The sequence below is a fragment of the Mytilus californianus genome, unplaced genomic scaffold (genome assembly GCF_021869535.1).
Source record: "Mytilus californianus isolate M0D057914Y unplaced genomic scaffold, xbMytCali1.0.p SCAF_3, whole genome shotgun sequence".
Classification (NCBI taxonomy): domain Eukaryota; kingdom Metazoa; phylum Mollusca; class Bivalvia; order Mytilida; family Mytilidae; genus Mytilus; species Mytilus californianus.
Genome location: NW_026262679.1, coordinates 76,526,837 through 76,553,379, shown reverse-complemented (window position 1 = coordinate 76,553,379; position 26,543 = coordinate 76,526,837). Strand labels below are relative to the sequence as shown.

The 26,543-nt window shown below is 30.6% G+C and overlaps 1 long non-coding RNA gene across 50 annotated transcripts in view; it reads right to left on the bottom strand.

Annotated features, from left to right (window-relative positions):
- The window catches only part of LOC127733268 (uncharacterized), a 193,470-nt gene that overhangs the window by 157,215 nt on the left and 9,712 nt on the right, over window positions 1–26,543 (bottom strand). For 17 of the 50 annotated variants that reach the window (XR_007996957.1, XR_007996970.1, XR_007996953.1 and 14 more), the window contains 13 exons: window positions 20,728–20,879; window positions 19,885–19,951; window positions 18,968–19,332; window positions 18,167–18,250; window positions 17,266–17,638; window positions 16,523–16,606; window positions 15,476–15,562; window positions 14,578–14,950; window positions 13,822–13,908; window positions 12,923–13,296; window positions 12,167–12,253; window positions 11,252–11,641; window positions 9,604–9,985 (listed from right to left, as the gene is read on the bottom strand). This is a non-coding gene — a long non-coding RNA (uncharacterized LOC127733268). Of the gene's footprint in view, window positions 1–9,603; window positions 9,986–11,251; window positions 11,642–12,166; window positions 12,254–12,906; window positions 13,297–13,821; window positions 13,909–14,561; window positions 14,951–15,475; window positions 15,563–16,522; window positions 16,607–17,265; window positions 17,639–18,166; window positions 18,251–18,967; window positions 19,333–19,884; window positions 19,952–20,727; window positions 20,880–21,553; window positions 21,742–22,460; window positions 22,647–23,367; window positions 23,593–24,274; window positions 24,487–25,181; window positions 25,386–26,088; window positions 26,297–26,543 lie in introns of those variants that run through there. The other 33 variants (XR_007996976.1, XR_007996939.1, XR_007996943.1 and 30 more) reach the window with 20 other exon arrangements.

Genomic DNA, 26,543 nt, shown 5'->3' with positions numbered 1-26,543 from the left:
AGAGTTTTTATTTTTGTTTGACGATTCTATTATAATGTACAGTTTGACATGTGACTGCTTCCATTGGCAATTTGTTACAATTTCATGTGATCATTCATAACAACATGCAGGCATTTGATAAACCATATCAAATTCATGAACGTGTGCTAGTAAATTTCATTTAGCCAATGTCACAGTACTGACCTGGACCTGAAAATAACCAATGATAAAAATCATCAAGAATTTGGTCCACCAAGACAATGCATACTGAATGGTGGCATCATTTTTACCATTCTTGAGTTATGCCCCTTTATAACATAAAAATTGCTGAATTTTTCGTTTCAGTTCTCTTATTAAACTTTAGTTTTCTCAACCAAATGTTATGAAACTTATACACAATGCTTATAATCACCAAAGTTCAGAATACGAAGGGGGAATTACGTTTTTATTGTTACATTGATCTTTTGATGTGGTCTTTTCATAGATTCATGACGAGGTCAAGGTCAGATGAAATCTGCCAGACAGACATGTACACTTTACACCAAATATAGTGACCCTCTTGCTTATAGTACCTGAGAAACAGGTTAAACCATGTAAACTTATTTAAGGATCTGGTCTTGCTAATCATTTTTGGTTTATAAATTTTCTATCTATTATAGTTTTCAGGCTAATAGGCATAATGGAAAAAAATTGCTGTCATTTTCTCTATCTATAGTGGTTTTCAAGATAATAGACAAATTCTCCTTTATCCTTATGTTCTGTATTAAACCCATGTTGCCCATGTTGGTTGGCAGTTGGGGTCATCGGACACATTTTGTAAACTAGACACCATAGTGATTAATCAAATTTGGCCTAGAAGTTTCAGAGGTGAATATTTGTGTAAAAGATAATGGACGGTGACAAATGCCAAGTGAGGAGAAAAGCTCACTTGAACCTTTGGGACATGCGAGGTAAAAAATTAGAAAACTGACGTAGGAAACCTCTCGCACATAAACAAAAATAAATTCGGATACAAACTAAGCAATATATTTAATCGGGTTTCAAGTTTCGGGAATTTTGTCACAGGATAAAATTTAGGATATATGTCCTATGTTAATATAAAGTGTCTTACAAAAAACCTAACTACTTGATGAAAAACACAGCACAAACTTATTTTTATGCCCCACCTACGATAGTAGAGGGGCATTACGTTTTTCAGTCTATGCATCCCTTCGTTTGTTCGTTCGTCCGTCCGTCCCGCTTCAGGTTAAAGTTTTTGGTCAAGGTAGTTTTTGATGAAGTTGAAGTCCAATCAACTTGAAATTTAGTACACATATTCCCTATGGTATGAACTTTCTAATTATAAATGCCAAATAAGAGTTTTGACCCCAATTTCATGTGACGGTCCACTGAACATAGAAAATGAGTGGAGCATCCATGTATCATGGACACATTCTTGTTTGTTGACTAGCTTGAGTACTGCACTTTGTGAACTGCCAGGTTAATAAGACAAAAAAATAATATAAAGAAATTGAATTGATATTGTATAGTGTATAGTGTATATCTTTAGGTGTAATACCACCAAATCATAGCAAGTCACATCCGGTTGCATACAAAAATAGGTTGAAAAAAATATTCCCTTAAACATTTCTGGGTCATAAACATATATCTTGGGTATTTCAAAGCACCATTATTTTTTTATTTGGGGTTTCTATAGAATATTTTGGAAACTTGAGTGGATTGATTCTCCAAAACACATTTTATAAGAAAATTTCCTTGAAATAGGACTTTACCATGAATATTAGTTGACAGAACAAGCCATACTTAGAGTTTTGGGGAGCTTTTTCTCCTTATTTCTTGTATTCTGCTATACTAGAAAATTTTTCCTAAGAAATACTTTTATAAATATATAGTTTTAAGTAAATGAAATTATTTTTAAAGCAGTAACAACAAATTATTCACCAAAAGAGGAGCTTTTTATGTCCCTCTCTGGAACGCGGTGTAAATTTAAGTTTTATGTAAGGACTTATTGAAACCTCCTTGGAGACAGTAAACTTTTATACGGATAGTTCATTCAGCTTGAATACTTCAATTAATCATTTATTATAACATTTCTATCATAAATGAGTGAAAGTTACCAAAATTTTTATTTATTGGCCTAAAAAGTAGAAATTTTGAGGAAATGAGAGGTATGAATCGACCAAAAGAGACCTTATAAGGAAGACAAAGAGGTCCATTAGTAATATTTATCATCCTAAAGTCATCTTTTTTATCATTTTCAACTGTTTGTAGGCAGATGAGATAAATATTTGATCATTTAATGGTCCACACTATATTCTATCATGATGCGGCTTGGTTTGGATTTTTCGAAGAAAGCTGTAGATGTCGTCTTACATTATACTAGATTTTTCTCAAACTATTGAACTGATTATGACAGAACTTGACAGGAATGCTTGAAATAACCAGTATTACAAAAGAAAAAAGTCACATTCAGTTTATTTAACAAAAAAGTCTTCTTTAGGTGTAGTACCACCAAATCATAGTACGTCACATCCGGTTGCATGTGAAAATAGGTTGAAAAAAAATATTCCCTTGAATTTGACAGTTGTAGGTAATTGATCCTACATTTCATTGCAGTAAAACATTTCTGGGTCATAAACATATATCTTGGGTATTTCAAAGCACCATTATTTTTTTATTTGGGGTTTCTATAGAATATTTTGGAAACTTGAGGTTACATGGTTACTAAAGCTTGTACACAGGTTAAAAAAGTGAAAATTTAATTAATTAACTTCCAGTGTTGGTTATTTTTTTGTATGCCATGAAATGTTATGTGAAATATTTTTTATAGTATTGGAAAGGATAAAACTTTACTCATGCCCAAGTAATTCTTTATTTGAAACAGATAAATTCTGCACAATTTTTTGAAAGACTAATATGGGAAAATCAATGGTGGTATTACACCTTTATATTATTTATATACACTATACAGTATATATAATACACTATACAATATCAATTCAATAACTCATACTATAAAAATAATCTCATCTTAACCTTTTGTATTTCATTTTGAAAAACTAAATAACTACATTCCAATGATTCGTGGCTGACCAGGTAAAAACCCACTTTTAGGAACCTGAGTCCTTTTGTCAATGCCAGCTAAACTCTAGTGTAGGACCTTACTAGGGAATGAGAAAGACAAAAGATGATTTTGTGCATTAACTACAAATATAACACAACACAAACATAATCTTACTTTGCTGACAGCCTGTTATGCTCGATGGATTCCAGATTGTATTATATAAATATTCACAAATATTTACAATTTAAGATTAACTCTTTTATTATTCTTATTAAAGCAGAGACAGTATATATGTCTCTGATTAATGTGATTCATTGTCATACATTTTAAACTGCAAACAAGGAATTATTGGAATCTGAAATAAATTTGAATTCTGGAAAATTGATAAGAAATGTATGATGAAAACTAACCATAAGTAGATATAAGATGTGGTATGAGTGCCAATGAGACAACTCTCCATCCAAGTCACAATTGTAAAAGTAAACCATTATAGGTCAAAGTATGGCCTTCAACATGTAGCCTTGGCTCACACTGAACAACTATAAAGGGCCCCAAAAATGACTAGTGTAAAACCATTCAAACAGGAAAACCAATGTTCTAATCATATAAAAACTGAGAAACTAGAAACACTTATGAACCACATCAACAACGACAACCACTGAACATCAGGTTCCTGACTTAGGACAGGTGCAAACAAATGCAGCGGGTTTAAATGTTTTATTAGGCGCCAACCTTCACCATACCTGAAACAATAGTGTAACATCACAACATAGAAACACACTATAAAATGTCAATTGCAATGGCTTAACTCAATCAAAAGACATATCAAGGGGGTTAGATGTAAAACAATATCAGAAAGACAACGGTAACCTTGGACAAAATGCCACCAAATAAAATAACGTACACAGGTAAATAAAAATAATTTTGTTGTAAGTTATACATAAGGTTCATTTTACTATCACTGATATTTCAATATGAACTAACTAAGCCCACTCAGCCATGTATGCATGGCCAACCGTCCTTAATAGGGTTAGTTTTCATCATACATTCCTTATCAATTTTGCAGAATTCAGAACTATTCCAGATTCCAATAATTCCCAGACACCTAGCTCCCTATATGCCAGTGCTGTATTCTTCTGTATATAGATACTATTTTGAGTATTATGATGACAATGCCGGTACCACTAGTTTTCTGTGTTGCAGATTTTGAGACTTCATATGCATGATTCAGGATATAAAACTACTTTTGGCAATTTTTTCCCATATGATTTATAAAGAAACTAATTCCTATCATAGAATTTAACCAAATGCCAGCTTCTTAGTCAAAATTTATTGGTTTTAAAGTAAATTTTCTATTGAAATGTAATGTGTCGCTCAGGGTGTCATAATTTGCATCTCTGAAGGGGGAGGCATTTATTAAAACAAGGATAGATTTGCCGTTAATTTGGTCCTTATCAGATAGTTTGTAATTCAAGCAAAAAAATGATCTCTTCAGAAAATCGCTTCTTTGTGCAATATCTGCTTTCTCGTGTTGTAGGAAATATAACCAACAAACAAATCGCAACATTGTATGAGACAAACAGACATATGAGACTGACCTGGCATGTAATTTAGAAGAATTCAATCGGGAGGTCATTCAATGGCGAACATGCTCGATGGCGAAAAAAATGTCCTGATTTTCAAGATGTAAGCCATTTAAATTTGGCAAGAAATGATTCTGTAGATTTTTCATACATTTAACATTGGCACCTTTTTTCTTTTATCAAATGCGTGACATTTTTCAATGCACCCCTTTAGTTTATTTTACACAGGCGTATTAAGGAAATATAGTCCAGCAGAGTTCTCAATAAGTGGTGGTGAGAAGGTTTTGCCCTCCACCATATTCAAAGGACTGACTATTTTATTGTTTTTCAATAGAAAATACATGTACATGTAATCTATAGTGAGGATCAGCAGATTATCTTCAAGGACTCTCTGATGAAAACGAAACGTAATATGTTGATATTTATATTTTCATGCAGACAACATTGATTTATTCAAACATTTCTTAGATTTCTGACGTTATTTCCATGACTTTTGTATGTGATCATGTATGTTGAACAAAAAATATTAGACACTGTGACTCTGAAAAGAAACTATCTCTGAACTAAAGATATTTGTAAACAATTTTTATTGTAATGAGCATGGTCTTGACTAGAATAAAAACTACATATAAATTATATTGAGTTATCATATGATTTGTGTATTCCTAGTACAATACATAATTTTACGTATGTATTAATCGGTGTAGTTCTGAATTTTACAAGTTGGTTCTACAATATCATAAAATCTATATGATGGTTCACTCTGCATTAAAAGCCACAATAAATCTTAAATTAAAACTATATGGTGGTTCACTCTGCATTAAAAGCCACAATAAATTCATGATTTAAATATATGTTAAAAGTTTAAAATTTGTATCCCCTCTTTTTTACTAGTATGACACATACTGTACAACTAGAATGTACAATTTGTTCCAGAATATTTTGTTTACCTGGAGTACATTTGTATATGGGAAACACTGTGAAGGCAATTAATTAAGGGTTTGTATATCGAAACTATGAAAAAGGGTAGGTACATGTAACTAAACATGCTATAGAATATATTGACCTAATTGAAAAGAAATGAAAAAACTATGAGTGACAAGCATATAATGGCAAAACAAGTTGTGAACAGTCCTGTTTAAACTAACTTAATTCTTGATATTTTAATGTGGCTCTTTATTCCAGGCTTGTGACTGGCAAGTTGTACTGTATTCATAATAATAAGCACCTTGGTTTTATTTAGAAATTAAAAATGGGGTATCTTATATCAATGAAAATGATAAAAGATGTAAATATTGGTCTGCTCTAGATGATGATTGTAAAGATAATTTTTAAAATAGATTTTCTGAATGATGAGGTTATATTATTGAATCACAAATTTTTTAGGCAAATCTAAGAGTACTATCACAATTGTGGGTGTTATGGTGCATGAAAATTGGCGAATACAGTATTACTTGGCTGCATTACCCACCTCCCTCCTCAAATATTTTTTTCTTTCTTTTTTTTTTCTTTTCCTTTCTTTTTTTTTCTCTTTTTTTTTCATTTTGTTTAAATCTATTTTCTTTTCTTTTTTTCTGTCTTTTTCTTTCTTTTCTATTTTTTTCTTTCTTTTCATTTTTTTTTTCTTTCATTTTGTTTTCATTTTCATTTTCTTTCCTTTTTTCTATTCATTACATGTATGTACACAAGTTTCAAGCACATGCATTATTTTTTTATTTTTTTTTCCCTTTCTTATATAAATATAAATATAAATATATACATGTATGTACAGTCTTCTAAACCTTGTAGAAGATTTTGAACAATGTTTTTAGAATCAGAACTAGGTACTGATGCCCCAAGTTCCATTAGTTGTTTTGTTTGTTGATGCATTTTTTGTCTTCATTTGGTTGTATTTTCCAAGCAGTTTAAATCCAACAATCATCTTGGCTCTCTCATACTGTTCAGTAAAAGACCTGTTTCCTGGATTTTCTGTTGCAAGTCTTCTGTATTTTGTAAAACTTTTAACTTCTTCGCCGGTTCCTAGAATTGTATCAACCAGTGTTGATGTTATTTTGTCTGGAAAAAAAGATTTATTGATTTATAACATTAAAGAAGACTAATGATAAGACTCATCAATGATTTGTAGATCAGAGGTTTTTTTTTATATATTTTATTTTAACGTTTAAAGTTGATTATCTACATAGGGAATCATTTAAATTATATTGGGATATTATGACCAAAAGGCTAGTTTAGCTAGTGCATTCTCAGATAGTAGCCTGGAAACTCCAGACCAATTTAACAAAAAAGTTTTTGGAGCAATGCTTCATTTAAACCCAATTCACATTCAGCTGTGCATATATTTGTGTACATGTACTTTAATACAGGGCACACATGGGCACACAACTTGAATGTAATTGGGCTTGCATGCACTTTCTTGCAATCTCTTGAAAAATCATACATACTGTGGATTCATTATTAATAGTTGGATAGCAATTTTTGTGGATTTCGTGGTTAACCTTTCTTGGTTAAAGGTTTACCACGAAATGAAATGTTCGAAGAATGGCAAATTCGTAAGGGCTCCGCGGAACCCAGTGTCTCGCCTACTTTTGCTGTTAGTCGCAGGCTCAACAAAAATGGGGAAAAAATTATTAAAAATTTTCCTCTAGATACTATCTTTTGATTGTAAGAAGTTCTGTTCAAGTTTGGTAAAAATCCAAGAAGATTTATGAATCTAATAAATGTTTTAAAAACTTTAACTGCAGACTGTACGTAAGGTTAACTGGAATAAAACTAAGTCCATTTATAAGTAATATACGGAAAAACAGGAAATAAAATTTTTACAAAATTTCCTTCTAGATACTAGCTTTTGATCATAAACAAGCTTCTGTCCAAGTTTGGTACAAATCTAGGATAGTTTAAGAAAGTTATTAAAATTTCAAAAAAGCTTTAACCAGAGTGAATGTAATGTTAACTGGCAGAAAAACTAAGTCCATTTATAAGTAAAATACGGATAAACAGGATTTTTTTTTTACAAAATTTACTTCTGGATACTATCTGATGATCATAAAAAAGCTTCTGTCCTAGTTTGGTTGAAATGTAGGATAGTTTAAGAAAGTTATTAAAATTTGAAAAACCTTAACCAAAGAGTGAATATTTGTGGACGCCGCTGCTGACGGAATGTAGGATCGCTATGTCTCGCTTTGCGACAAAAAACAACAAAATTAAATATCCACGAACATGCAAGTTTTCCTTAATCCATGAAAATTGTTACCCACGAAAATAAATGAATCCACAGTAAACATTTAGAATTAGTAGAATTTAGTGCTTTCAGATTGTGGTTGAAAGTACCACCATCTTTCCTTAAAATACATAATACATTAATGGAACAGTAATTTTGCACACTGTTGAGGCATGTTTTGTTTAAATACTACATACAGCATACCTGCCAACATTTCAAAATGCCCATGGGGGTTTTCTGTGTGAGATGGGTCTTAATAGTCCAACAAAACCTTCAATGGGTCCTTCAAATGTATTTTAATGTTGTTTTTTTTGCTTCTTCATACTTTTACTATCCTATAACCATGGTAAAATTGATTGTTTTGTTTTAAATTGTCGACAAAATTGCTCTTTCAAAATTTCCATTTGGGAACTGTCATGCGGGAAATCCCCCACAAAAAGTGACAGTTGGCAGGTATGCATACAGATATATATCTACCTGTTTGTGTACATATGTTTATAATGGATTCAGTTTCTTCATGTTCCTGACAATCTTTCAAGCCAAAAAGATCCAAATCTTTAGGCCACACCAATTTGATTTTTAGTTCTTCGGACAAAAGCTCCAAAAAATATGGGGAGAGCGAGCGAAATTTTTTTGATTGTATTTATTTCTTGAAAATGAGTTTTGTTGAGGTGGGTGCTCTACAAGTGGAGCGAGCGGTATAATATTTTTTTTGTTTGTGTGATTTAGAATTTTATGTACATGTAAAACTGGTTACTTCAAAGAAAAAGGAAGATAAACATGCTCTTATTCATATAATTTGATGTATTTGTGCCTGTAGTACAGTCTGTACCATACACAACTCTCTGGTTCGCTTTGGTTTAGTGTAATTTTGATTATTTTCGTCAAATAAGCTTTGACTGCCGCTCTGCGTGAATTTTCATTGAAAATTAAATTCATGCATGTGTATATATTAAGGAAGCATAGCAGATGCAGTTAAGCAAGAGGAATTATGTTAGTGAGGTAAATTTAAATGAAATGTGTTGAATACAATTAAAATATGTGTATCTATTACAAAACTGAATGCCCTAGAAAAATATTAATTATCTTTTAATTTGATATAGTTGTTTTTATTATATGGTAATGATTGTTTAATTGGCTGCTTGACATCCAGTTGGAACTATTTATCCATAATAGGATCAACATAATGTGTAAGGTGAATAGTTCAACAACATCCTCAGTAAGATAGTTATATTGCATGTAGATCTCAATTTATTAAAAAATTCCCTTAAAATACACATGCATTATTCTGACTTAGCAAAATACTTTTTCCTTTTGCCCCTGAAACCTGCAATGTATTTTAAACTGTAAGTGGTTGCACCAATAACACATCCCTAATTATTATTAGCATGCCAATCCCAATACCACCACTTTGGTCTCAAATGTTGGAACTTTTAAATTTTCCCTTACAAAAGAGTTCTGATTGCATGTCAATAGACTAACAAGGGGATATGAGGTTTTCATCAAAATAAGATAAATCTGTCATTTTTTTAAAACTCTTGTGAATTTAATATTAATTTCATCCAAGACTTCTACTTCTACTTCTACTTTTTATAATTTTTGTTTCTGATTGTTGTTAACATATAGTTAATTTTTTATGCCAGCACCGAAGCTCAGGGGGCATTAAGTGTTGTCCATCTATATGTACATCCCAAAAGTGGTTACCATTTTTAACTTTGCCTCAACCAAATGTTTTGAAACTTATACACAATGCTAATTACCACAAAACACTGTTCAGCTTTGAATTGAAATGGCGTCAATTTTACTGTTTGTCCCTTTATAATGTTATATGCAAGCAAGGGCATCATCTGTGTCCCATGGACACATTCTCCATTTATTTTGAACAATTGTTTTTAGAATCAGAACTATGTACTGATGCCCCAATGTTCCAATAGTTGATTTGTTTGTTGATGCAGTGCATTTTTGTTTTCATTTGGTTGTATTTTCCAAGCATTTTAAATCCAACAATCATCTTGGCTCTCTCATACTGTTCAGTAAAAGACCTGTTTCCTGGATTTTCCATTGCAAGTCTTCTGTATTTTGTAAAACTTTTAACTTCTCCACCTGTTCCTAGAATTGTATCAACCAGTGTAGTTATTTTGTCTGGAAAAAACGATTTATTGATTTATAACATTAAAGAAGACTCTGATAAGACTAATGATTTGTAGATCAAACAGAGGGTTTTTTTTTTAATATTTTATTGTTTAATGTTGATTATCTGCATAGGGAATCATTTATATTGGGATATTATGACAAAAAAAGCTAGTTTAGCTAGTGCATTCTCAGATAGTAGCCTGGAGACTCCAGACCAATTTAACAAAAAAATGTTTTGGAGAATGCTTCATTTAAACCCAATTCACATTCAGCTGTGCATATATTTGTGACTGCATGTACTTTAATACAGGGCACACATAGGCACTAGACTAGGATGTAATTGGACTTGCATGTACTTTCTTGCAATCTCTTGAAAAATCATACATAAACATTTAGAATTAGTAGAAATTAGTGCTTTCAGACCGTGGTTAAAAGTGCCCCAATCTTTCCTTTAAATACACAACACATTATTGGAACAATAATTTTGCACACTGTTGAAGCATGTTTTGTTTGAATACTATATACAAATATATATCTACCTGTTTATGTACATATGTTTATAATGGATTCAGTTTCTTCATGTTCCTGACAACCTTTCAAGCCAAAAGGATTCATATTTTCGTCTGCATATTAAAAAAAAACATCAGCCAAATAAAAATGTATGTTAATTCCAGTTACATATTCTCGAAAAAAGACAGGGTCAGTATATCTGCATTTTTTTTTTTTGATTGTCAAAATCCGGAAAAAATATCGTTCTTTCACTGAGTCTGATTCTGGTATTATACACGCCCCTACCACAAGTTTGCCATTTTCTATATGTTTAGTTGTAAAATAAACAGACATGTTACATTTTTAGTTAATTTAGTTGCATTCTGTTATGAATTTGTTGCATTTTTAGCATTAGTAGATACTTTTATGGGAAATTCATATGACAGAAGCCTGTGAATTCAATTGTTGAAATTCACATTCAATAAAATGGGATCGTTCAAAATCTATTTTACAGAATTCAAAAAAAAGTTCTAGGGTAGGTCTGGTAACTGGAACCACACATATATTTTTATTCTGCCACTCTAACAGTAATTATGGCAATTGGTCATATTTTAATCGAGGTAGGTTTTGAAAATTAGTATCAAAATGCAGGCAATCATATAGTTCATTTTTTATGCCAGCACCGAAGCTGAGGGGGCATGAAGTGTTGTCCATCTGTATGTACGTCCCAAAAGTGGTTATCGTTTTTAACTTTAAGTTGCCTCGACAAAATGTTTTGAAACTTACATAAAATGCTAATTACCACAAAACACTGTTCAGCTTTGAATTTAAACTGCATCAATTTACTGTTTGTCCCTTTATAATGTTAATATATGCAAGCAGGGTCATCATCTGTGTCACATTCTCCATTTATTTTGAACAATTGCTTTTAGAATCAGAACTAGGTACTGATGCCCCAACGTTCCATTAGTTGATTTGTTTGTTGATGCATTTTTTGTCTTCATTTTGGTTGTACTTTTCAAGCAGTTTAAATCCAACAATCATCTTGACTCTCTCATACTGTTCAGTAAAAGACCTCATTCCGGGATTTTCCGTTGCAAGTCTTCTGTATTTTGTAAAACTTAACTTCTTCACCAGTACCTAGAATTGTATCAACCAGTGTTGTTGCTATTTTGTCTGGAAAAAACGATTTATTGATTTATAACATTAAAGAAGACTAATGATCAGACTCAATGACTTGTAGATCAAACAGAGAGTTTTTTTTTATATTTTATTGTTTAATGTTGATTATCTGCATAGGGAATCAATTATATTGGGATATTATGACCAAAAGGCTAGTTTAGCTAGTGCATTCTCAGAAAGTAGCCTGGAAACTCCAGACCAATTTAACAAACAAATTTTTTGGAGCAATGCTTCATTTAAACCCAATTTACATTCAGCTGTGCATATATTTGTGTACATGTACTTTAATACAGGGCACGCATAGGCACTCAACTAGGATGTAATTGGGCTTGCATGCACTTTCTTGCAAAAATCATACATACTAGTTAACATTTAGAATTAGTAAAATTTAGTGCTTTCAGATTGTGGTTAAAAGTACCCCCATCTTTCCTTGAAATACATAATACATTAATGGAACAGTAATTTTGCACACTGTTGAAGCATGTTTTGTTTAAATACTATATACAGATATATATCTACCTATTTCAGTACATATGTTCATAATGGATTCAGTTTCTTCATGTTCCTGACAATGATCTTTCAAGCCAAAAGGATCCAAATCTTCATCTGCATAATAAAAAAAAACTTAGGCCAAATAAAAATATATGCGTGGTTCCAGTTACATTCTCAAAAAAAGATACGGTCCATAGGTTGGCATTGTTTTTTTGGGATTATCAAAATCCAGAAAAAAATTCATGTGTTCACAGAGTCCGATTCTGGTATTGTACACGCCCCTACAGCAAGTTTTCCATTTTCTATATTTTTCGGTTTTAAAATAAACAGACATGTTACGTTTTTTAGTTAATTTTATTGCATTCTGTTTAGAATTTGTTGCATTTTAAGCCTTAGTGGATAATTTTATTGGAAATTCATATGACAGAAGCCTGTGAATTCAATTGTTGAAATTCACATTCAATAAAATGGGATCGTTCAAAATCTATTTTACAGAATTCAAAAAAAAGTTCTAGGGTAGGTCTGGTAACTGGAACCACACATATATTTTTATTCTGCCACTCTAACAGTAATTATGGCAATTGGTCATATTTTAATCGAGGTAGGTTTTGAAAATTAGTATCAAAATGCAGGCAATCATATAGTTCATTTTTTATGCCAGCACCGAAGCTGAGGGGGCATGAAGTGTTGTCCATCTGTATGTACGTCCCAAAAGTGGTTATCGTTTTTAACTTTAAGTTGCCTCGACAAAATGTTTTGAAACTTACATAAAATGCTAATTACCACAAAACACTGTTCAGCTTTGAATTTAAACTGCATCAATTTACTGTTTGTCCCTTTATAATGTTAATATATGCAAGCAGGGTCATCATCTGTGTCACATTCTCCATTTATTTTGAACAATTGCTTTTAGAATCAGAACTAGGTACTGATGCCCCAACGTTCCATTAGTTGATTTGTTTGTTGATGCATTTTTTGTCTTCATTTTGGTTGTACTTTTCAAGCAGTTTAAATCCAACAATCATCTTGACTCTCTCATACTGTTCAGTAAAAGACCTCATTCCGGGATTTTCCGTTGCAAGTCTTCTGTATTTTGTAAAACTTAACTTCTTCACCAGTACCTAGAATTGTATCAACCAGTGTTGTTGCTATTTTGTCTGGAAAAAACGATTTATTGATTTATAACATTAAAGAAGACTAATGATCAGACTCAATGACTTGTAGATCAAACAGAGAGTTTTTTTTTATATTTTATTGTTTAATGTTGATTATCTGCATAGGGAATCAATTATATTGGGATATTATGACCAAAAGGCTAGTTTAGCTAGTGCATTCTCAGAAAGTAGCCTGGAAACTCCAGACCAATTTAACAAACAAATTTTTTGGAGCAATGCTTCATTTAAACCCAATTTACATTCAGCTGTGCATATATTTGTGTACATGTACTTTAATACAGGGCACGCATAGGCACTCAACTAGGATGTAATTGGGCTTGCATGCACTTTCTTGCAAAAATCATACATACTAGTTAACATTTAGAATTAGTAAAATTTAGTGCTTTCAGATTGTGGTTAAAAGTACCCCCATCTTTCCTTGAAATACATAATACATTAATGGAACAGTAATTTTGCACACTGTTGAAGCATGTTTTGTTTAAATACTATATACAGATATATATCTACCTATTTCAGTACATATGTTCATAATGGATTCAGTTTCTTCATGTTCCTGACAATGATCTTTCAAGCCAAAAGGATCCAAATCTTCATCTGCATAATAAAAAAAAACTTAGGCCAAATAAAAATATATGCGTGGTTCCAGTTACATTCTCAAAAAAAGATACGGTCCATAGGTTGGCATTGTTTTTTTGGGATTATCAAAATCCAGAAAAAAATTCATGTGTTCACAGAGTCCGATTCTGGTATTGTACACGCCCCTACAGCAAGTTTTCCATTTTCTATATTTTTCGGTTTTAAAATAAACAGACATGTTACGTTTTTTAGTTAATTTTATTGCATTCTGTTTAGAATTTGTTGCATTTTAAGCCTTAGTGAATAATTTTATTGGAAATTCATATGACAGAAGCCTGTGAATTCAATTGTTGAAATTCACATTCAATAAAATGGGATCGTTCAAAATCTATTTTACAGAATTCAAAAAAAAGTTCTAGGGTAGGTCTGGTAACTGGAACCACACATATATTTTTATTCTGCCACTCTAACAGTAATTATGGCAATTGGTCATATTTTAATCGAGGTAGGTTTTGAAAATTAGTATCAAAATGCAGGCAATCATATAGTTCATTTTTTATGCCAGCACCGAAGCTGAGGGGGCATGAAGTGTTGTCCATCTGTATGTACGTCCCAAAAGTGGTTATCGTTTTTAACTTTAAGTTGCCTCGACAAAATGTTTTGAAACTTACATAAAATGCTAATTACCACAAAACACTGTTCAGCTTTGAATTTAAACTGCATCAATTTACTGTTTGTCCCTTTATAATGTTAATATATGCAAGCAGGGTCATCATCTGTGTCACATTCTCCATTTATTTTGAACAATTGCTTTTAGAATCAGAACTAGGTACTGATGCCCCAACGTTCCATTAGTTGATTTGTTTGTTGATGCATTTTTTGTCTTCATTTGGTTGTACTTTTCAAGCAGTTTAAATCCAACAATCATCTTGACTCTCTCATACTGTTCAGTAAAAGACCTCATTCCGGGATTTTCCGTTGCAAGTCTTCTGTATTTTGTAAAACTTAACTTCTTCACCAGTACCTAGAATTGTATCAACCAGTGTTGTTGCTATTTTGTCTGGAAAAAACGATTTATTGATTTATAACATTAAAGAAGACTAATGATCAGACTCAATGATTTGTAGATCAAACAGAGTGTTTTTTTTTATATTTTATTGTTTAATGTTGATTATCTGCATAGGGAATCAATTATATTGGGATATTATGACCAAAAGGCTAGTTTAGCTAGTGCATTCTCAGAAAGTAGCCTGGAAACTCCAGACCAATTTAACAAACAAATTTTTTGGAGCAATGCTTCATTTAAACCCAATTTACATTCAGCTGTGCATATATTTGTGTACATGTACTTTAATACAGGGCACGCATAGGCACTCAACTAGGATGTAATTGGGCTTGCATGCACTTTCTTGCAAAAATCATACATACTAGTTAACATTTAGAATTAGTAAAATTTAGTGCTTTCAGATTGTGGTTAAAAGTACCCCCATCTTTCCTTGAAATACATAATACATTAATGGAACAGTAATTTTGCACACTGTTGAAGCATGTTTTGTTTAAATACTATATACAGATATATATCTACCTATTTGTGTACATATGTTCATAATGGATTCAGTTTCTTCATGTTCCTGACAATGATCTTTCAAGCCAAAAGGATCCAAATCTTCATCTGCATAATAAAAAAAACTTAGGCCAAATAAAAATATATGCGTGGTTCCAGTTACATTCTCAAAAAAAGATACGGTCCATAGGTTGGCATTGTTTTTTTGGGATTATCAAAATCCAGAAAAAAATTCATGTGTTCACAGAGTCCGATTCTGGTATTGTACACGCCCCTACAGCAAGTTTTCCATTTTCTATATTTTTCGGTTTTAAAATAAACAGACATGTTACGTTTTTTAGTTAATTTTATTGCATTCTGTTTAGAATTTGTTGCATTTTAAGCCTTAGTGGATAATTTTATTGGAAATTCATATGACAGAAGTCTGTGAATTTAATTATTGAAATTCACATTCCATAAAATGGGATTGTTAAAAATTTATTTTACAGAATTAAAAAAAAAAGTTCTAGGGTGGGTCTGGTAACTGGAACCACACATATATATTTTTTTATTTTGCCTTGTTATTCTAACAGCAATCGACATGGCAATTGGTCATATTTTAATCGAGGTAGGTTTTGAAAATTAGAATCAAAATGAAGGCAATAGTATGTGATTTAAAAAGAATTTTTGTTTCTGATTGTTGTTAACATATTGTTCATTTTTTATGCCAGCACCGAAGCTGAGGGGGCATTAAGTGTTGTCCATCTGTATGTACATCCCAAAAGTGGTAACTATTTTTAACTTTGCCTCAACCAAATGTTTTAAAACTTATACACAATGCTAATTACCACAAAACACTGTTCAGCTTTGAATTTAAACGGCATCAATTTTACTGTTTGCATGTACTTTCTTGCAATCTCTTGAAAAATCATACATAAACATTTAGAATTAGTAGAAATTAGTGCTTTCAGACTGTGGTTAAAAGTACCCCCATCTTTCCTTTAAATACATAACACATTACTGGAACAGTAATTTTGCACACTGTTGAAGCATGTTTTGTTTGAATACTATATACAAATATATATCTACCTGTTTATGTACATATGTTTATAATGGATTCAGTTTCTTCATGTTCCTGACAACCTTTCAAGCCAAAAGGATTCATATTTTCATCTGCATATTAAAAAAAAACATCAGCCAAATAAAAATGTATGTGTGATTCCAGTAAATTCTCGAAAAAAGACAGGGTCAGTATATCTGCATTTGTTTTTTTGGATTGTCAAAATCCGGAAAAAATATCGTTCTTTCACTGAGTCTGATTCTGGTATTATACACGCCCCTACCACAAGTTTGCTATTTTTTATATGTTTAGTTGTAAAATTAACAGACATGTTACATTTTTAGTTAATTTTGTTGCATTCTGTTATGAATTTGTTGCATTTTTAGCGTTAGTAGATACTTTTATGGGAAATTCATATGACAGAAGCTTGTGAATTCAATTGTTGAAATTCACATTCAATAAAATGGGATCGTTCAAAATCTATTTTACAGAATTCAAAAAAAAGTTCTAACTGGAACCACACATATATTTTTATTTTGCCTTAACTCTAACTGTAATCATGGCAATTGGTCATATTTTAATTGAGGTAGGTTTTGAAAATTAGTGTCAAAATGCAGGCAATCATATAGTTCATTTTTTATGCCAGCACCGAAGCTGAGGGGGCATGAAGTGTTGTCCATCTGTATGTATGTACGTCCCAAAAGTGGTTATCGTTTTTAACTTTAAGTTGCCTCGACAAAATGTTTTGAAACTTATATAAAATGCTAATTACCACAAAACACTGTTCAGCTTTGAATTTAAATTGCATCAATTAACTGTTTGTCCCTTTATAATGTTAATATATGCAAGCAGGGTCATCATCTGTTTCACATTCTCCATTTGTTTTGAACAATTGCTTTACGAGTCAGAACTAGGTACTGATGCCCAAACGTTCCATTAGTTGATTTGTTTGTTGATGCATTTTTTGTCTTCATTTGGTTGTATTTTTCAAGCAGTTTAAATCCAACAATCATCTTGGCTCTCTCATACTGTTCAGTAAATGACCTGTTTCCTGGATTTTCCGTTGCAAGTCTTCTGTATTTTGTAAAACTTAACTTCTTCACCAGTTCCTAGAATTGTATCAACCAGTGTTGTTGTTATTTTGTCTGGAAAAAACGATTTATTGATTTATAACATTAAAGAAGACTAATGATCAGACTCAATGATTTGTAGATCAAACAGAGAGTTTTTTTTTTATATTTTATTGTTTAATGTTGATTATCTGCATAGGGAATCAATTATATTAGGGTATTTTATGACCAAAAGGCTAGTTTAGCTAGTGCATTCTCAGAAAGTAGCCTGGAAACTCCAGACCAATTTAACAAACAAATTTTTTGGAGCAATGCTTCATTTAAACCCAATTTACATTCAGCTGTGCATATATTTGTGTACATGTACTTTAATACAGGGCACGCATAGGCACTCAACTAGGATGTAATTGGGCTTGCATGCACTTTCTTGCAAAAATCATACATACTAGTTAACATTTAGAATTAGTAAAATTTAGTGCTTTCAGATTGTGGTTAAAAGTACCCCCATCTTTCCTTAAAATACATAATACATTAATGGAACAGTAATTTTGCACACTGTTGAAGCATGTTTTGTTTAAATACTATATACAGATATATATCTACCTGTTTGTGTACATATGTTCATAATGGATTCAGTTTTTTCATGTTCCTGACAATCTTTCAAGCCAAAATGATCCAAATCTTCATCTGCATAATAAAAAAAAAACTTAGGCAAAATAAAAATATATGCGTGGTTCCAGTTACATTCTCAAAAAAAGATACGGTCCGTAGGTTGGCATTGTTTTTTGGGATTATCAAAATCCAGGGAAAAAAAATGTGTTCACAGAGTCCGATTCTGGTATTGTACACGCCCCTACAGCAAGTTTTCCATTTTCTATATTTTTCAGTTTTAAAATACACAGACATGTTATGTTTTTTAGTTAATTTTGTTGCATTCTGTTAAGAATTTGTTGCATTTTAAGCCTTAGTGGATAATTTTATTGGAAATTCATATGACAGAAGTCTTTGAATTTAATTATTGAAATTCACATTCCATAAAATGGGATTGTTCAAAATTTATTTTACAGAATTAAAAAAAGTTCTAGGATGGGTCTGGTAACTGGAACCATAACATATATATTTTTTTATTTTGCCTTGTTATTCTAACAGCAATTGACATGGCAATTGGTCATATTTTAATCGAGGTATGATTTGAAAATTAGAATCAAAATGAAGGCAATAGTATGTGATTTAAAAAGAATTTTTGTTTCTGATTGTTGTTAACATATAGTTCATTTTTTATGCCAGCACCGAAGCTGAGGGGGCATTAAGTGTTGTCCACCTGTTTGTACATCCCAAAAATGGTTACCATTTTTAACTTTACCTCAACCAAATGTTTTAAAACTGATACACAATGCTAGTTACCACAAAACACTGTTCAGCTTTGAATTTAAATGGCATCAATTTTACTGTTTGTCCCTTTATAATGTTATATGCAAGCAGGGTCATCACCTTTATCACATTCTCCATTTATTTTGAACAATTGTTTTTAGAATCAGAACTAGGTACTGATGCCCTGACATTCCAGTAGTTGATTTGTTTGTTGATGCAGTGCATTTTTTGTCTTCATTTTGTGGTATTTTCCAAGTAGTTTAAATCCAACAATCATCTTGGCTCTCTCATACTGTTCAGTAAAAGACCTGTTTCCTGGATTTTCCGTCGCAAGTCTTCACTTTTAATTCCTTCACTGGTTCCTAGAATTGAATCCACCAGTCGTGTTGTTATTTTGTCTGGAAAAAACGATTTATTTATTTATAACATTAAAGAAGACTAATGATAAGACTCAATGATTTGTAGATCAAATAGAGTTTTTGTTTTATATATTTTTATGTTTCATGTTGATTATCTGGATAAGGAATTATTGTCTCATGGACACATTCTCCATTTATTTATTCTATAGCAAATTAGAACTATCAAAAAATAACAAGGATTTTATAAGATTTTCAAACATGGCTTTTTAAACTATATGTTATAAAATTATGAAAAGATAAGTAGGGGTTAGTGGGCAAAATTGTAATGGCACTTCATGGATAAAACCAGAGGATTCTGAATATCTGACAAAAAGTTAAAAAAAAAAAAAGAGCAACCATCCATTAGTATTAGTGTGTTTACGACACTTGGACAAAGACCATAACCATATATCCCCTGTGGTGCAAAGTAGACAAAAAGAAATTCTGACCAATCTCTTAAAACTTTCAAGCCTAATGCACATTATATTCCTATCAATTTTTATTTTAAGATGAAAATAAAATTTGTTTTCAACAGAGGAATTATATACCTACTAATTTATGAAAAGTATTAGACCACCCAGTTTTACTCCCCATCCATGAAAACAGTTGCTGTAATAACCTAAAAAGGAATTAAAATTGACACAAATTATATATTTTACGAAAGTGTTAAATTGTCAGCTAAAAAAAAATAGTTTTCTGACTTAATATTTAGCATAGCATCAATACCAGTTTAATATCTAAAAAAGCTGGAAAAACAAAACATGTTTTGATTTTGTTTCAACATAAATTTTTTTCTCAATAATCTATGAGCTATCTCCCATTGAATGACACATTCTTGCTGTTTGTTGTACTAGCCTCCCCCTGAAGGTGAAATCTGTCTCAGAATTTACTTTTCAAATGATATATTATTTTATTCATGTTACTGGAAACCAAATATCAAACTGATAAAATAACTTTCTTGGTACTTTGAATGTGGAAAATAAATGTTTGTTGTCGTATTTTCATAAAATTCTATGAAGATTTGACAAAGTAATTGATAACTGAAATATTTTAACCTTAAAATTATCTTAGTTGAAAACTGCGAAAAAAAGTCCATATATTACATCGGTTGCAATGAAGGACTGTGATTTCCAAGTTAAATAAAAATTGATAATTTCCCTACTCTGATTTTATATACAGCAATGAGTGTGGCCAAAGACATTGTGGATGATGCCTGCATCAAAACAAAATTGAAATATATAGAAAAAAATATTTCTTGTATTTTATTCTTAGAAAAATAAAAAATGATATTATGTTCATTCTGTATAAAAAAAAAGCACAAGTTCATAAATATAAACGTTTTATTCCCCTAGATGAGAATTCAGCATCGATTTTACAATTGTAAAAACTAAATACCTTCATCATCATTATCTGGCAACTTCAGGTCTAGGACTGTATGTTCCTCTGGGCTCCATCCGTCTGTAATGTTCCTCTGGGCTTCATCCGTCTGTAATATAAACACGTCCACGGGACAGCCTGGTATGATGTAAATTACCTGCTCCTGGAATCTGTTACAAAAACAAAATAAGTTCAAAAATATTAAACCAAATATAAAACTTTTGAAAAATTTGCTTCTTTAGTTTTTACTTTTATTTTTGGCAGCTATCATCATTGATCAATTGTACTTTTTGACTATATTTCATTAACTTGTTTCACTTTAAATCTATATTTCAATCAGTAATGAAGACGGTTTAATGATATAATCATTATTTCCGAAATTAATGTGCGTGTCAAATTATCAGAAGTTGGTGGCTAACCAACACAATCTGATGTATACATTTTGAACAGAAATGACTGAAATTCAACTGAATTTCAAACAATCTAAATCAAGTCATATTTTCCAAATTACTTTAAAAAAAATCGACTAAATATGTAGATATCCAAATTGACAATCGGAAACTTTACTTTCATACAGGTGAGACTATTAGAGAAAGGGTGTCCAAATTGTCAATGTTAAGAGACTATTTGCTGTTATAATTAATTCAGAAATTAATGTGATGCATGTTTTAATTCAAATCCTTAATTGGAGTACAAGTATACTTTTTTCATTAGAGTATAAATTTGAAAAGAAATTTTGGACTAATTTGTAATAAATTTTCAAGCTGTTTCTCCAGGGAAAACTGATTTTATTACCATACAACTATTAACAGTTTAAGTACAATTGTAACGACAAAATACCTACATCATCATTTTGGCATCTACAATTTAATCATCTCTATGTCTAGGACTGTACTGTCTTCTTCTTCTCTGTTGGCTCCCGTCTATCTGTTATACATATTCAAATTATTTTAATATCTATTAGACAACTATTAATAAATAAAAAAAAATATACTTACTTTCCGATGCATATGTTACCTGTCCTGACGTAAATATCCTGGGGCTGGTATCTGAAACAAAAACAAAATAAGTTCAAAAATATTTAACCAAATATAAAACTTAAAAAATTTGCTACTTTAATTTGTTTTTCTTTCAAAATATCTATAAAGAAAAACTGGCATTAATGGCAGCCATCATCATTGGTCAATTGCTCTTTTTGACTGTATATCATTAACTTATTTTCATTTTAAATCTATATTTCAATCAGTAATGAAGACGGTTTAATGATATAATCATTATTTCCGAAATTAATGTGCGTGTCAAATTATCAGAAGTTGGTGGCTAACCAAAACAATCTGATGTATACATTTTGAACAGAAATGATTAAAATTCAACTGAATTTCAAACAATCTATATCAAGTCATATTTTCCAAATTACTTTAAAAAAAAATCGACTAAATATGTAGATATCCAAATTGACAATCGGAAACTTTACTTTCGTACAGGTGAGACTATTAGAGAAAAGGTTTCCAAATTGTCAATGTTAAGAGACTATTTGCTGTTATAATTAATTCAGAAATTAATGTGATGCATGTTTTAATTCAAATCCTAAATTGGAGTACAAGTATACTTTTTTCATTAGAGTATAAATTTGAAAAGAAATTTTGGACTAATTTGTAATAAATTTTCAAGCTGTTTCTCCAGGGAAAACTGATTTTATTACCGTACAACTATTAACAGTTTAAGTACAATTGTAACAACAAAATACCTACATCATCATCTTGGCATCTACAATTTAATCATCTCCATGTCTAGGACTGTACTGTCTTCTTCTTCTCTGTTGGCTCCCGTCTATCTGTAATACATATTCAAATTATTTTAATATCTATTAGACAACTATTAATAAAAAAAAAAATATATACTTACTTTCCGATGCATATGTTACCTGTCCTGACGTAAATATCCTGGGGCTGGTATCTGAAACAAAAACAAAATAAGTTCAAAAATATTGAACCAAATATAAAACTTAAAAAAATTGCTACTTTAATTTGTTTTTCTTTCAAAATATCTAAAAAGAAAAACTGGCATTAATGGCAGCCATCATCATTGGTCAATTGCTCTTTTTGAATGTATATCATTAACTTATTTTCATTTTAAATCTATATTTCAATCAGTAATGAAGACGGTTTAATGATATAATCATTATTTCCGAAATTAATGTGCGTGTCAAATTATCAGAAGTTGGTGGCTAACCAAAACAATCTGATGTAAACATTTTGAACAGAAATGATTAAAATTCAACTGAATTTCAAACAATCTAAATCAAGTCATATTTTCCAAATTACTTTAAAAAAAAATCGACTAAATATGTAGATATCCAAATTGACAATCGGAAACTTTACTTTCGTACAGGTGAGACTATTAGAGAAAGGGTTTCCAAATTGTCAATGTTAAGAGACTATTTGCTGTTATAATTAATTCAGAAATTAATGTGATGCATGTTTTAATTCAAATCCTAAATTGGAGTACAAGTATACTTTTTTCATTAGAGTATAAATTTGAAAAGAAATTTTGGACTAATGTGTAATAAATTTTCAAGCTGTTTCTCCAGGGAAAACTGATTTTATTACCTTACAACTATTAACAGTTTAAGTACAATTGTAACAACAAAATACCTACATCATCATCTTGGCATCTACAATTTAATCATCTCCATGTCTAGGACTGTACTGTCTTCTTCTTCTCTGTTGGCTCCCGTCTATCTGTAATACATATTCAAATTATTTTAATATCTATTAGACAACTATTAATAAATAAAAAAAAATATACTTACTTTCCGATGCATATGTTACCTGTCCTGACGTAAATATCCTGGGGCTGGTATCTGAAACAAAAACAAAATAAGTTCAAAAATATTGAACCAAATATAAAACTTAAAAAATTTGCTACTTTAATTTGTTTTTCTTTCAAAATATCTATAAAGAAAAACTGGCATTAATGGCAGCCATCATCATTGGTCAATTGCTCTTTTTGACTGTATATCATTAACTTATTTTCATTTTAAATCTATATTTCAATCAGTAATGAAGACGGTTTAATGATATAATCATTATTTCCGAAATTAATGTGCGTGTCAAATTATCAGAAGTTGGTGGCTAACCAAAACAATCTGATGTATACATTTTGAACAGAAATGATTAAAATTCAACTGAATTTCAAACAATCTAAATCAAGTCATATTTTCCTAATTACTTTAAAAAAAAATCGACTAAATATGTAGATATCCAAATTGACAATCGGAAACTTTACTTTCGTACAGGTGAGACTATTAGAGAAAGGGTTTCCAAATTGTCAATGTTAAGAGACTATTTGCTGTTATAATTAATTCAGAAATTGATGTGATGCATGTTTTAATTCAAATCCTAAATTGGAGTACAAGTATACTTTTTTCATTAGAGTATAAATTTGAAAAGAAATTTTGGACTAATTTGTAATAAATTTTCAAGCTGTTTCTCCAGGGAAAACTGATTTTATTACCGTACAACTATTAACAGTTTAAGTACAATTGTAACAACAAAATACCTACATCATCATCTTGGCATCTACAATTTAATCATCTCCATGTCTAGGACTGTACTGTCTTCTTCTTCTCTGTTGGCTCCCGTCTATCTGTAATACATATTCAAATTATTTTAATATCTATTAGACAACTATTAATAAATAAAAAAAAATATACTTACTTTCCGATGCATATGTTACCTGTCCTGACGTAAATATCCTGGGGCTGGTATCTGAAACAAAAACAAAATAAGTTCAAAAATATTGAACCAAATATAAAACTTAAAAAATTTGCTACTTTAATTTGTTTTTCTTTCAAAATATCTATAAAGAAAAACTGGCATTAATGGCAGGCATCATCATTGGTCAATTGCTCTTTTTGACTGTATATCATTAACTTATTTTCATTTTAAATCTATATTTCAATCAGTAATGAAGACGGTTTAATGATATAATCATTATTTCCCAAATTAATGTGCGTGTCAAATTATCAGAAGTTGGTGGCTAACCAAAACAATCTGATGTATACATTTTGAACAGAAATGATTAAAATTCAACTGAATTTCAAACAATCTAAATCAAGTCATATTTTCCAAATTACTTTAAAAAAAAATCCACTAAATATGTAGATATCCAAATTGACAATCAGAAACTTTACTTTCGTACAGGTGAGACTATTAGAGAAAGGGTTTCCAAATTGTCAATGTTAAGAGACTATTTGCTGTTATAATTAATTCAGAAATTAATGTGATGCATGTTTTAATTCAAATCCTAAATTGGAGTACAAGTATACTTTTTTCATTAGAGTATAAATTTGAAAAGAAATTTTGGACTAATTTGTAATAAATTTTTAAGCTGTTTCTCCAGGGAAAACTGATTTTATTACCTTACAACTATTAACAGTTTAAGTACAATTGTAACAACAAAATACCTACATCATCATCTTGGCATCTACAATTTAATCATCTCCATGTCTAGGACTGTACTGTCTTCTTCTTCTCTGTTGGCTCCCGTCTATCTGTAATACATATTCAAATTATTTTAATATCTATTAGACAACTATTAATAAATAAAAAAAAATATACTTACTTTCCGATGCATATGTTACCTGTCCTGACGTAAATATCCTGGGGCTGGTATCTGAAACAAAAACAAAATAAGTTCAAAAATATTGAACCAAATATAAAACTTAAAAAATTTGTTACTTTAATTTGTTTTTCTTTCAAAATATCTATAAAGAAAAACTGGCATTAACGGCAGGCATCATCATTGGTCAATTGCTCTTTTTGACTGTATATCATTAACTTATTTTCATTTTAAATCTATATTTCAATCAGTAATGAAGACGGTTTAATGATATAATCATTATTTCCGAAATTAATGTGCGTGTCAAATTATCAGAAGTTGGTGGCTAACCAAAACAATCTGATGTATACATTTTGAACAGAAATGATTAAAATTCAACTGAATTTCAAACAATCTAAATCAAGTCATATTTTCCAAATTACTTTAAAAAAAAATCGACTAAATATGTAGATATCCAAATTGACAATCGGAAACTTTACTTTCGTACAGGTGAGACTATTAGAGAAAGGGTTTCCAAATTGTCAATGTTAAGAGACTATTTGCTGTTATAATTAATTCAGAAATTAATGTGATGCATGTTTTAATTCAAATCCTAAATTGGAGTACAAGTATACTTTTTTCATTAGAGTATAAATTTGAAAAGAAATTTTGGACTAATTTGTAATAAATTTTCAAGCTGTTTCTCCAGGGAAAACTGATTTTATTACCTTACAACTATTAACAGTTTAAGTACAATTGTAACAACAAAATACCTACATCATCATCTTGGCATCTACAATTTAATCATCTCCATGTCTAGGACTGTACTGTCTTCTTCTTCTCTGTTGGCTCCCGTCTATCTGTAATACATATTCAAATTATTTTAATATCTATTAGACAACTATTAATAAATAAAAAAAAATATACTTACTTTCCGATGCATATGTTACCTGTCCTGACGTAAATATCCTGGGGCTGGTATCTGAAACAAAAACAAAATAAGTTCAAAAATATTGAACCAAATATAAAACTTAAAAAATTTGCTACTTTAATTTGTTTTTCTTTCAAAATATCTATAAATAAAAACTGGCATTAATGGCAGCCATCATCATTGGTCAATTGCTCTTTTTGACTGTATATCATTAACTTATTTTCATTTTAAATCTATATTTCAATCAGTAATAAAGACGGTTTAATGATATAATCATTATTTCCGAAATTAATGTGCGTGT